Source organism: Hylobates moloch, unplaced genomic scaffold (genome assembly GCF_009828535.3).
Source record: "Hylobates moloch isolate HMO894 unplaced genomic scaffold, HMol_V3 SCAFFOLD_7, whole genome shotgun sequence".
NCBI lineage: Eukaryota > Metazoa > Chordata > Mammalia > Primates > Hylobatidae > Hylobates > Hylobates moloch.
The window spans coordinates 31,377,668-31,391,306 of NW_026652282.1; positions in this window are offsets into that span (position 1 = coordinate 31,377,668).

Below are 13,639 nucleotides of genomic sequence, written 5' to 3' on the forward strand. Positions count from 1 at the left end.
GGAGAGCTGTAATTTTAGAATAAATTTCTACTAATTTGTGATGGCTCTTTCAGTAATAACTATAAAACCATACTATATGTTTCAAAATACAAATTAATTTAGTGAGAGTTAATTTTTAGGAATAATGTAGCTTTACAAAAGTTATGACTTGATGTCTGTGGATGGCAACTGAGAACACTGAAAAAAACCCTGGATTCAGATCTTGGCTTTAGTTGGAATTGCAGCACTCACTAGATGTATAACATTGGGTAAGGCACTTAAACAGCATTACTTTGAGAAACAATTTCTCAACATAAAATTAGGACAATGGTATCTAACATGGTTGTTGTGAAGACTAAATGTGACTACATGTGACAATGCTTTGTAAATGGCACTGTGTGGTACCATTGTTACACACTAATATTAATATTATTTGTCTTAACTCCCTCTTACTATGATTTCTAAAATATGTCATATATAAAGTGTGCATTCCTCATAAGTGATTTACTTCTTTTCAGCTCAGTAGCAGTTAATTTCTTAAATCTGAATCACTGTAGAGCTTCGTTTCAGTCATTAGAATGACTGATCTGAATCAAGGTGTCTTCTTGTTAGTTTTTGCTTTTATCTGAACAAGCAATTTGGATCAATTAAGTAGTCATCTATTTGACTGTTTGACAACTGAGACTTGTTGTAATTAAAATAAACATCTCAGCTGTGTTTCTGGTCAATTCTGCATAATATCCAACATTATTTTAATGATTTTTTTCTTCTGAAGAGAGTTGAAATGTACATGATGAAAATAACAAAACATAAGGTAAGAGATTTTTATATTATATTCTACAATATGTATGTCTTGAAGAAATAAAAAAAGGCGTTTTAGATCAGCAAACATATTCCAAAATATTAAAAAATCACCAAATGAGGTGGAAATCTTTCAAAGTCAGGGGAAAATATACTGTTGGATAGTCAACTACAAAGATCAAGCAAAGCCACAAACAAACATATAAATGATTATAGATATGAACCAGAAAAAAGATTGGAAAGGGTTAATGAAGAGTTAGAATTCAAAATAAGTGTGTGAAACTGACATTAAATACAACGAAATTTTACCTTGTATGACATACATGATGATTACCATATCAGTAAGAGCCTGGCCTCAGCAAAATCTGTGGCAAAGAAAACAAAAGTTTTCTTTGGCCTCTACTGCTTCTTTTACACAAACTCTTAAGTGTTTGTGCTACTCTTTCAATCCTTTCTGCCTTTATATGGACTTGTGGCTTTTGAATATATCATAACTTCTTAGGATATGATTTACAATGTTGTCTTCTCCCGCTTTTTGGGGAAAATACTTATTTTACTTGTTCATTACAGAAAACTTTTAACCTACACAAATGTGGACAGATGAACATAAAATGAACTCAGGTGTCCATTCTCCAGCATTAAAAACCATCACTCTATGGCAAATCCTTCACCACTTACACACTATCTACTCCCTTTCCCATCTGTAAAGTCTTCAGTCTACATATACTTAGATACATGTTATACAGTTGAGATGTATTTTTAAAACCCAGTCACAATACTATTTTTGCACCTAAAATAAAAAGTAGTTTATTAGTACCACCAAATATCCAGTTAGTATTCAAAATTAGAACTGATTTATACCTTTTATCACATGTAATTTAATAAATATCTAAATAATGCCTATGTATTATAATAATGGATATGTATGTTATGCTCTTCTAATCTATACATTTTGCCTTCATATTTTCTGGCCATTTCTCCCACCATTCAATAATAAAATAGTTAAACACTAAGTGTCAAATCCTATGGAAAGCTAATCCTTCTAATTTGACTTGTGGCTTCTAATCATTAGGAAAACATGGCAAATTGGACACTGATACCCTTATTTTCTCTTGCCTAATACTGTATTTCAAATATTGGGTTCTGTGACTACAAATTCTGCATTTTTTTTGCATGATACCATGAACCTTTCCATTTTATCCCAAAGGCACACAAAGGTACCATCATTTATATCTTTACTGCTTTTTTCCCTTGCCATGCAGTTTTCTCTCACAACCATGCTATTCATCAGACAAAGGAGAATCTAATTCATTTCTTAAGATAAATTAATCCCTGTGAAGGGCTTAATGAAAACTTAGATATGGAGTGGTACATAACATGCACCATTATGGATTAATTAATGACAAGTCAACTCAAACTCACCTCATTTCATAATTTTGACAGAGTCTAATTTTACGTGAGTGGTGGATGAGGGAAAGAGCACAGAAAGATAGCACATGAACTTTATTAAGAAATGTTATAAAACCTCTCACAGTATTCTTGTGGCAGTGATAGAGAATTGGAGGTTGTATGTTAGTAAACTTATTTAAATTCAAAGAGTCAAGACAAATAAAATAAAAAAATATTTCAGGAGATAGGAGTCAAGATGGCTGACTAGACACAGCTGCAAGCAACATCTGCCACTGAGAGACCATGACAACAGGAAGACTGGAGCACTCCTAGCAGATCTTCAGAAGGGTGGCATGGAGAGTGGACTGAGGGAAGACACAGATGCTGGGCTGAAGTTAGGGGAAACTAGGAACCCTGAACAAGGCTACCACCACTCACTGGGACTCATTTCTAGCCCCCAGTGACTCCTGGGAAGAAGTGAGTTGAGAAGACAAGAAGCAACCTGCCATGTGGAGCAACCACTGGCGCCAAACTGCCAGTGTCCCTGGGGGATGTGGAGACTCTTGCTGACAGGATTCCAGAGGTCCGTGGTCCTGCCAGCAAGAGACTCCATAATCCCCAAGGAAACTGGAGCTGGCAGGGAAAGCTGCTTAAATAATTGGTAGGGGCAGAAATCCAGCAGGTGCGAAGCCCAGAGGTTTTGGTGTGAAAGCATCTCTAGTAAAGGATGGCCGGGGTGCCTACTCTCTAGGCTTGACTCTCTCCCATAGGAGACTTTAGTCCTAGGGCACCTGTTGGACCTGAACTCTTCAAGGCGGTTTTGCACAAGACGAGGCTGGTCTGACCTGGGCAACGCTCAGTCTGCTGGCCTCTCCCTGGGCCCCAGCCTGGCCATACCTGCTGGCAGTGCAGCCTTGGATGACCAAGTGGGGTACCACCTGGGGGCCCACATCATATTGCCTGATGTAACAGACCATACTGGACCAGTGAAGAGCTCTAGTAGAGTGCACCTGCAGATGCACACCAGCCAACCCAGGCCCTCCCCTCACCACAGCCTTCCCTGAGCCACTTTGCATGTATGCACTCTTCCACGGCAACTCCCCAACTGTACTGCCATTGCTGTTGGAACATTCACAGGCATGGAGACCATCAGCCACATGCTGGCCAGCACCCAGAACCTGCACTGCTGGCAAGAAACCATGCAGGGACACCAGTGGACCCACCCCCATCCCCAGCAGCAGCTGCCACCCATGTGAATGTACACATGGAGGGCACACTCAGTCATGTGCCTAACAGCACCCTGCCGGATGCTAACACCACTGCCAATGCAAATGTGTGCCGGAATGCTGGTGGAGCCCCTCCCCTCTCCCATGCCACGCTGTTGCCACTGCTGTTGTGAATGCCACCATGGAAGCTGGCACCCCTGCATCTACCAGAACCCTGCTGCAGCTCAGAAGCATGCAACCCACAGTGCTGCCACTGCTGGTGGCATGTGCAAATGAGGACGGATCCCGCTGCCACCACCCTAAGAAGCACAGTGGCTGGTACCACCCATTGGAGTGTTGTGGCCAGCAGTCAGGAACAACTTGGCCCCTTCAGTGCTGCAGGTTCCTTAACACCAGGGAGAAACAGAACAAAGCTAGGGGCCTGACACCAGCCCTCCAGAGTTAGAACATGCAGTTTATGAGTCCTGAAATGAGCCTTGCCCCCACTAAAATCCTCCAGAAACAAAGCCAATCAACTGAACCGACATCATACCACAATCAAACCCCCAAGACCATTGAAATGTGTTTTTCAAGTTGCTTGGTTTCTCCCTCTGTCTCTTGAATACAACATACTGCTGGGTCTTGCCACACTGTGCCATTTAATTGGGGTATTTATCCAATTTATATTCAAAGTTATTATTGATATGTGTAAATTTGGTCCTGTCATCATGATAAAGCTACTGACCCAAAGATCAGTAGCTTTAAAGATTGAAGAAACATTAGCCAAAAAAGATGAGAAAGAACTAGCACAAGAAATCTGGAAACTCAAAAATCCAGAGTGTTTCTTACCTCAAAAGGACAGCACTAGTTTCCTAGCAATGGTTCCTAACCAGGCTGATAGCTAAAATGACAGAAATAGAATTCAGAATGTGGTTAGGAATGAAGATCATTGAAATACAGGAGAAAATTGAAACCCAATTCAAAGAATCTAAGGATTACAAAGAAAGACACAGGAACCGATGGACAAAATAGCAATTATAAGAAAGAATGAAACTGAGCTGTTAGAGCTGAAAAATACTCTACAGGAATTTCATAATGCAATTGTAAGTATTAACAGCAGAGTTGACCATGCTGAGGAAAGAATATCAGAGTTTGAAGACTGGCTCTCTGAAATAACTCAGTCAGAAGGAAATAAAGAAAAAAACAATAAAGAATGAGCAAAACTTCTGTGAACTATATGATTATGTAAACATAACCAATCTATGACTCCTGGGTTGCCTGAGGGACAGAGAGAGAAACCAAGAAACTTGAAAAACACATTTCAGGATATTGTTCATGAAAATTTTCTCAACTTCACCAGAGAGGCATACATTCAAATTCAGAAAATGCAGAAAACCCCAGAAAAATACTACACAAAAAGACCACCCCAAGACACATAGTTATCAGATTCTCCAAAGTTGAATTGTTTTTTTTAAGTGCAGGTCACTTACAAAGGGAACATCATCAAGCTAACAACAGACATATAATCAGGAACCCTACAAGCCAGAAGAGCTTGGAGACCTACACACAGCATTCTTAAATAAAAGAATTTTTAACCAAGAATTTCACATTTGGACTAACTAAGCTTTATAAACGAAAGAGAAATAAGATCCTTTTCAGACAAGCAAATACTAAGGGAATTTGTTATGACCAGACCTGCAATGTAAGAGCTCCTGAAGGAAGCACTAAATATGGAAAGAAAAGACCATTACCAGCCACTCTAGAAACACACTGAAGTACGCAGACCAGTGATACTATAAAGCAACCACACAAACAACTTTGCATGATAACTGGCTAATATCATGATGACAGGACCAAATTTACACATATCAATACTAACTTTGAATATAAATTGGATAAATACCCCAATTAAATGGCACAGTGCGGCAAGACCCGGCAGTATGTTGTGTTTAAGTGACCTATCTCACATGCAATGACACCTATAGGCTCAAAATAAAGAGATGGAGAAAAATTTACCAAACAAATGAAAAACAGAAAAAAGCTGGGGTCGCAATCCTAATTTCAAACAAAACAGACTTTGAACCAACAAAGATCAAAAAAAGACAAAGAAGGGCATTACGTAACAGTAAGGGGTTCCATTCATAAAGAAGACCTAACTACTAAATATATATGCACCCAACACAGAAGCACCCAGATTCATAAAGAAAGTTATTAGAGACATTCAAAGAAACTTGGACTTTCACACAATAATAGGGGGAGATTTCAACATCCCATTGGCAGTATTAGAAACATCATTGAGGCAGAAAACTGACAAATATATGCAGGACCTAATCTTAACACTTGAGAAAATGGACCTAACAGACATCTACAGAGCTCTCCACCTAAGAACAACAGAATATACATTCTTCTCATCTGACAAAGCGCATACTATAAAATTGAGCACAAAATTGGGCATAAAACAAACTTCAAGAAAAAAAACAAAATTATACTAGCCACACTCTTGGACCAGAGTGCAATAAAAATAGGAATCGATGCTAAGAAAATTACTCAAAACTATACAATTGTATGGATATTAACCTCCTCCTGAATCACTTCTGAGAAAATAATGACATTAAGGCAGAAATCAAGAAATTCCTTGAAACTAATGAACCAAGATACAACATGCCAGAATTGCTGGGACACAGCCAAAGTCGTGTTAAGAGGAAAGTGTATAGCACTAAATGTCTGCATGCAAAAACTACAATTATCTTACTTTAACAAGATTTGTTAATTGATTTCTTGTTTTCTACTAGGTTTGGGGTTAGTTTGCTCTTGTTTATTTGGTTCCTGTAACACCACATCTAGAGGAACCAAATAAACAAGAGCAAACTAACCCCAAATCTAGTAGAAGACAAGAAATAACCAAAATAAGACCTGACCTGAAGGATATTGAGATGTGAAAAACCATGCAAAAAATCAATGAATCCAGGAGTGCTTTCTTTGATAGAATTAATCAGATAGTTAGACTGCTAGATAGACTAAAGAAGAGAAAAAGAGAGAAGATCCAAAGAAACACAATAAGAATGGCAAAAGGGATGTTACCACTGACCCCCAGAAATACAAAACAAAAAAAATTAGAGAATATGATGAACACCTCTATGCACACAAGCTTGAAAACATAGAAGAAATAGATAAATTCCTGAAAACATACAACTTTCCAAGATTGAACCAGGAAGAAATTGAATCCCTGAACAGAACAGTAATGAGTTTTGAAATTGAATCAGTAATAAATAGCCTACTAACCAGAAAAAGCCAAGGGCTAGATGGATTCATAGCCAAATTCTACCAGATTTATAAGGAAGAGCTGGTACAATTCCTACTGAAACTATTTGATAAAATTGAGGAGGAGAGACTCCCTTTTACCTCATTCTATTCAGCCAGTATCATCCTAATACCAAAACCTGGAAGAGACACAACAAAAAAAGAAAACTTAAGGCCAATATCCTTGATGAACATAGATGCAAAATCCTCAACAAATGACTAGCAAACGAATTAAAACAGCACATCAAAAACGTAATCCACCATGATTGAGTAGGCTTTATCCCTGGATGCAAAGTGCTTTCAACATATGTAAATCAATACATATTATTAACTACATAAACAGAACTAAAGACAAAAAAATTATCATCTCAATAGATGCAGAAAAGGCTTTCATTAAAATTCAACATCCCTTCATGTTAAAAAGCCCTTAACAAACTAGGCGTTAAAGGAACATGATTTAAAATAATGAGAGTAATCTATGACAAACCCATAGCACACATCATACTGAATGGACAAAAGCTGGAAGCATTCCCCTTGAAAATCAGCACAAGACAAAGATGTCTTCTCTCACCACTCCTACTCAACATCGTACTGGGGGCCCTAACCAGAGAAATCAGGCAAGAGAAAGAAATAAAAGGCAATCAAATAGGGAGAGAGGAAGTCAAACTATTCCTGTTTGCAGATGATATGATTCTATACCTAGAAAACCTCATAGTATCTGACCAAAAGCTCCTTGATCTGATACACAACTTCAGCGAAGTCTCAGAATACAAAATTAATGTAAAAAAATCAGTAGCATTTCAAAACACCAACACCACCCAAGCTGAGTGCCAAATCAAGAGTGCTATTTCATTCACAATAGCCACAAAAAGAATAAAATACCTAGGAATACAGCTAACCATGAAAGTAAAAGACCTCTTCAATGAGAATTACAAAACACTGCTCAAAGAAATCAGAGACGACACAAAGAAATGGAAAAACATATCATGCTTGTGGATAGGAGAAATCAATATCATTAAAATGGCCATAGTACCCAAAGCAATTTAAGATTTAATGATATTCCTATTAAAATACCAATGACATTCTTCTCAGAATGCAATACAATCCTTAAGAAAAACAACAAAGGTGGAGGAATCACATTACCCAACTTTAAACTATCCTACAAGGCTACAGTAATAAAAACAGCATGGTACTGGTACAAAAGCAGGCATTTAGGCCAATGGAACATAGCAGAAAGCCCATAAATAAGGCCACACAACTACAACCATCTGATCTTTGACAAAGCTGACAAAAACGAGCAACAGGTAAAGGACTCCCTGTTCGGTAAATGGTGCTGGGATAGCTGGCTAGCCATATGCAGAACATTGAAACTGTATCCCTTTCTTACACCACATATGAAAATTAACTCGAGATAGATTTTAATACAACCCTTAAAAGTAAAACCAAAAACTATAAAAACCTTGGAAGATAACCTAGGAAATACCATTCTGGATATAGGACCTGGCAAAGACTTCATGACAAAGATGCCAAAAGCAGTTGCAACAAAAACAAAAATTGACAAATGAAATCTAATTAAACTAAAGAGCTTTTGCACAGCAAAAGAAACTATCAACAGAGTAAACAGACAACCTACAGAATGGGAGAAAATGTTTGCAAACTGTGTATCTGACAAGGTCTAATAACAAGAATCTATAAACACGAAATTTACAAGCAAAAAACAAACATCTCCATTAAAAAGTGGGCAAAGGACATGAATAGACATTTTTCAAAAGAAGACACACATTTGGCCAACAAGCGCATGAAAAAATACTCAACATCATTAATCATCAGAGAAGTGCAAATCAAAACCACAATCAGATACCATTTCACGCCAATCAGAAATTAGGTTGGTGCAAAAGTAATTGCAGTTTGGCAAAACCGCAACTACTTTTGCACCAACATAATTTTTAAAATTTGAAAAACAACAGATGCTGATGAGGTTGTGGAGAAAAGGGAATGCTTGCACACTGCTGGTGGAATTTTTAAACTGGTTTAGCCATTGTGGAAAACAGTTTGGCGATTTCTCAAAGAACTTAAAACAGAATGACCATTTTTACTCAGCAATCCCATTACTGGGTATATACCCAAAGGACTATAAATTATTCTACCATAAACACACATACTTACATATATTCATCATAGCATAGAGGCGCTTTGCCTGATACCTGTATTTGAACAGCTGTCAGCTCTCCAAGCCTATTGTGTACAGTATAACATAAATTTGGGGTGGAGTTTAGCTGTTTCCTAATTAGATGTAAAAGGTGCCTTTTTGTCTTGCTGAAGGAGAGGAAGGGGCTAAAGCCTGTGTGGCTATGGTACATGGGAAAAGAGGGACTATTTTATAATGTTCAGTTTCTCAATCATAATAAAGTCTTTATAAGCTTAGGTTGGCCGGTTAAATATGCCAGGGCAACCTGGAAGTGGAGGATAGTAGCAATTCTCCACGTACCCAACAGTTTGATTATGTAGAGAGGCAAAAGTCTTTGCCCACTCAGCAAATCACACAGCATCTGTGTGATTCCAACTTATACCAAAAGTAGAATGCCAATCCATATCTTTATGTTACCCATCCTTTTTGTTTCTTATGAACAGGAGCCAGAGGTCAATTGTTGGCTCACAGGAATAAGTGGGATCAGTCTCATGTGTTCCGTCAGCCTGTGCGGCTGCATAAGAGACAGGTTTAATTAGAGATAGACTCAGCTGTTTATTCCTATAAGTTTAACTGCATTTGGGGTACTAGGAGAACTTGATAGGGTCTCTTCCATTTTGGGGAAAGTTGATCTGTTGGGGATTCTTCCTTGCAAATATTCAGTAGGAACCAATCTCTTGGCTGGTTTATAAAAATATTCTCTTCCTTAGTAGGGGAAGGGAGTCTTTGGTTTCCATGTTCAAGGAGTGGCTTTTGCATTTGTCCTAAGTTGATTACATAATTTTGTAGCTTGAAAGTATCTATGTCTATAAGGATATCTGTAGTTGAGAAAGGCCATATGTACATTATGGCCAAAGGGCTGAGCTGCAGATTTTTGGGGAAGGGATCCCACACTCATAACAAGGCTACAGGCAATAGAGACAGTCAGATTTCTGATGTTTCCTGGCATAGGTTAGCAAGAGTCCTTTTTAGAGTTTGATTGGTTCTTTCTACTTTCCCTGAAGACTGTAGCCTCCATGGTGAATGAAGGCAGTACTGAATTCCTAGGGCTGAAGATACATTTTGGGTAATTCTCACTGTGAAAGGTGGGCTATTATTGCTCTGCAAGCTCTTAGGCCGCCCAAATTTAGGACTTATTTCCTTTAATAAGAGTTAGAAACTTCAATTGCCTTTTCACACCCGATAGGAAAAGACTTGATCCAACTGTTAAAGGTGCCAATGAATACTAATAAATATTTAAACCCTTTACATGGGGGCATCTGAGTATAGTTTACTTGCCAATTTTCACCAGGGTACGTTCCCCTGTGCTTAACAGGTCTTACTAGAGGAGGAGGTAAAGATTGGTTATTCAGGTTATCCTGGGCAGAGTTCACAGGTCTGAGTTACCTGCTTTACTGTTTTAAGAAAGCTTTTTGCTATAAAAGGATGAGAGATTAATTGAAACAGAGAATCTTCCCAAATGAGTACAGTCATGCAAATACTTAACTATTTTTCCTTGATTAGCACTCAGAATCAACAGTTTGTTGTCATTGATAAGCCAGTCAGAAGGATCTTGAACTAAACCCTGATCTCTAGGCCATTCTTGTTCCTCTTTAGTATATCTCCATTCTGTCATTACTGGGGTGGTGAGCACTAACATGCCTACAAGTCTAGCTGGCTCCTTCAGTGCAGCTGCTTTAGCTGCAGCATCTGCAAAGGAGTTTCTCTTTGCCACACTAGGGTCTCCTTTATGATGCCCTCTGCAATGGATTACAGCTACTTCCTTGGGCAGCAAAAACAGCATCTAATAGATTTAAAATTTCCCAGTCACGTTTTACAGGAGAACCCTTAGCGGTTAGGAGTCCCCGTTCTATCAAGCTAGAAGCTTGAGCGTGAAGTACCAGAAAGGTATACTTAGAATCAGTGTAAATGTTAATTCTTAAGTCCTTTCCCAATTGCAGTACTCTAATAAGAGCTATTCTGCCTTTTGAGCCAAGGTAGAAGCTAGTAAAGACTGAGATTCAATTACCTCATGTTGACTGACAACTACATACCTACTTTTTCTGTTTCCCTGGTGCACAAAGCTACTTCCACCTATAAACAATTCTACCTCAGAATTATCTAGAGGCTTTTCCTTCAAATCTGGCCAGCCAGAATAAACTTGCTCCATAACTTGTGTACAAAGTGATCTAGGGTGGCTGTGGGCTCAGGAACAAAAAGTAGCTGGATTTAAAGTCTGGTATACTTTTGAGTTACATCAGGAGTGTCTAGCAACAAAGCCTGATATTTCAATAAGCGTCCCACAATTTATTGGCTTCATCTACCAAAAGAGCAGTTGGGGCAACTGCCCTGAGACATCTAGGCCATCCTGAAGCTATGTGGTCTAACTGTTTAGAAAAATGGCCGGGTGCGGTGGCTCATTCCTGTAATCTCAGCACTCTTGGAAGCCGAGGTGGGCGGATCACCTGAGGTCAGGAGTTCGAGGCCAGTCTGACCAACATGGTGAAGCCCCGTCTCTAATAAAAAAACAAAAATTAGCCTGGTGTGGTGGTGCACACCTGTAATCCCAGCTACTCGGGAGGTTGAGGCATGAGAATCGCTTGAACCCAGGAGGTGAAGGTGGCAGTGAGCTGACATGGCACCACTGCACTCCAGCCTGGGTGACAGAGTGAGACTTCATAAAAAAAAAAAAGAGAAAAGAAAAAAAAGATAAGCTACTGGTCAGGGGATATTTTCCAGTTTCTTGACAAGGACACCCAGGAAGGTTCCTTGTTTTTTAGCCACATAAAAGAAAAAAGACTTATCAAGATTAGGAATCCCTAGGGCTGGAGCTGGAGCTGATCCTGATTTCCCATTGAGAGCATTAAAAGCATGTTTACAATTGCTATCTCATTCAAAATTATCTAGATCTGCTCCTTTCAAGGCCTCATTTAAAGGCTTGGCCATATGCCCAAATCCAGGCACTCACAAATGGCAGAATTCTACTATCCCTAGGAAAGCCCACAGCCACTTTCTAGTTTGGGGTTTTTGAATGCCCTGGATAGCTTCCCTTCATTCTGGGGCTATTGCTCAGAGGTGCCAGAAGTTAGGACATATCCTAAGTATTTAACCTCTTGAGTTAAAATCTAGGACTTATACAGTGATACCTTATACCCACTAGGTCCCAGAAAAGTTAGCAACTTAATGATGTTTTCATCTGAGTCTCTTTTAGTTGGACTAGCAACCAACATGTCATCCACATATTGGATAATAGTGTTCTTATTCATTTGTAACATCCTTAATTCTCTAGCCAATGCATTAGCCTGTCCCTAACCCCTGGGTAAGAACCGTCTAAGTTAATCGAGAAACCAAATGACTATCAGGATCAGTCCATTCAAATGCAAAGATGAATTGCAAATAAGGGTATACTGGAATACAAAAAAAAAAAAAAAAAAAAAAAAAAAAAAAAAAAAGACATCTTTAAGATCTAAGACCATAAACCATTTGGCATCCCCAGAGATCTGGGCTAACAGCATGTAGGGCTTGGAGAGAATAGGATGTATGGGAATGATAGTCTCATTGATAGCTTGAAGATCTTGAACAAATCTGCAGTCTTCATTTGGCTTTTTAACTGGCAAGATTGGCATATTTACAAGGAGACTCACAGGGCCTTAACAACCTGAATTGCAAAAACTTAGCTATTAATGGTTGGATCCCTTTTTGTGCCTCCAGCTTTAAGGGGTATTGTCTCTTCCAGGGGTATGGGACATCAGGCTTAAGTTGAATGCAAACTGGGGGAATCTTTAAAGTTTTGCTTGGAATCTCAGTATCTCATACAGCAGGATTTACTTGGGAGGTTATTTCACTAGGTAAGGTAGATAAGTCACCTACTGACCTTTCTCCCTTTTCACAGGAGAGGAGAAAGAGCAATCTCTCATCTGCCTTGTGATTTCCAAAAGGTACCACTGTTTACAGCTGAGTCAGCAAATATCTTCCTCCAAAGGAGGTGGGACATTCAGGCCAAAGTCCCTAAGAGCAGCTTAAAGGATAGGTAAAATAATGTCTATGAGCTTGTTAATCTATACCTGTGACCATACAGCTTTCGGTGACAGGCCTGTTATTGTAGGTCAAAAGAGAGTAAACAGTTCCTGTATCCAGTAGTAAGTTAATATTCTTACCTGCCACTTCAAGGGGAACCAGAGATTCCTCCAGAGATATGACTAGTTGCCAAACCTGAGCTGTTGTCCAATTGGAAGCTCTTGGGCTCTGTCACTCTTGGGCTTGCTTAACTATTTCTGCCATCATTGGTTCAGGTGCCAACAGCTCCATTCAGAGTGCTGAGCATTCCCTCTTCCAATGGCCAATTTTCTTACATTATGCACAATGATCTATGCCCAAGGCACAGTGACTTGGATGTCAAGCTTTAGGTTTTCCACCTTTTTGCTTCCCTTGTTCATACCAAGAGCCAGAAGAAACCTTATGTGGAAGATGAGCTTAAAGTTACAGCCAAGAGCTATACCTTGTGGGAGGTTCTTTTTGCTCTTTCTGCTTCCTCTGTTCTGTCCGTTATTAAAAGCTTTAAATGCCACATCCCAAAGCTAATTAATAGGAGTCTGGGGACCCACAGCTGGTTTTTAAAGTTTCCTATAGATATCAGGGCAGATTGGGTTATAAAATGTACTCCCAAAAATGTCTGTCCTTCCCTTGAGCCAGAATCAGTGTTAGCATATTTTCTAATTGCCTCAACTAAATGCCCTTGGAACAAAGTGGGATTCTCATCTTTACCCTGAGAAACTTCCTTAACCTTTTCATGGTTAAC